This window comes from Entelurus aequoreus, linkage group LG20, assembly GCF_033978785.1.
Source record: "Entelurus aequoreus isolate RoL-2023_Sb linkage group LG20, RoL_Eaeq_v1.1, whole genome shotgun sequence".
NCBI classification, from domain to species: Eukaryota; Metazoa; Chordata; class Actinopteri; order Syngnathiformes; family Syngnathidae; genus Entelurus; species Entelurus aequoreus.
Window position 1 is genome coordinate 7532968 of NC_084750.1, and position 1163 is coordinate 7534130.

Below are 1163 nucleotides of genomic sequence, written 5' to 3' on the forward strand. Positions count from 1 at the left end.
AGGTCTGAAGGTAATCCCTTCCTGGGATGTGAGACCTTGGGTCCTTCACCTGGGCCCACTTGTGTGCCTTGGCCCCGGGACAGTTTTACAGCTTAATGCCAGTGCGGCCAGAAAAAGACTTTCACACATGCCTTTTTCACACCTGTTTTTTTTTTTTACGGCTGTCAGAAGCGAGAGTTGACAGGACAGGGTTTCATGGAGGGCCACATGGCGGTCTGGTTTGACCTCAGGGGCCACTTGGAACACTGAATGATAGAACCGCATGTTCTCTGCACTTCTTCACGCACTAAATAGGTCACATTTACAGTCAGAAAGTGGCAGCTCAGTCACTAACATGTTGCTGTAGAATGTACTTGTGGTTTTACAGCAACATACTGTGACTGTCACAACAGTACAGCTGTCTTGTGAGTGTACAACTGTCAGCACAGAATTGTGGAATTGTACTCTAAAATGTACACTTTTTTTGTTTTTTTCCCCATAAATAAATGTGTATGTATATGTATATATGTGCATGTATATGTATGTATGCATATGTATATGTATGTATGTATTTATATATGTATGTATGTATTTATATATGCATTTATATATGTATTTATATATGTATGTATGTGTTTATATATGCATTTATATTTGAATATATGTATATATATATATATATATATATATATATATATATATATATATATATATATATATATATATATATATATATATATATATATATATGTATTTATACATGTATATATGTATTTATATATGCATTTATAAATGTATTTATATATGTATGTATATATGCATTTACATATATATATATATATATATATATATATATATATATATATATATGTATTTATATATGCATTTATAAATGTATTTATGTATTTATATATGTATGTATATATGCATTTACATATATATATATATGTATGTGTGTGTAAAATGTATACGTATATGTGTATATGTATATATATATACTATGTATATGTATATATGTATGTATATATGTATGAATGTATTGATATATGCATATATATGCATTTATATATGTTAATATTTAAATATGCATTTATAAATGTTTATATATATATATATATATATATATATATATATATATATATATATATATATATATATATATATGTGTGTGTGTGTGTATATAT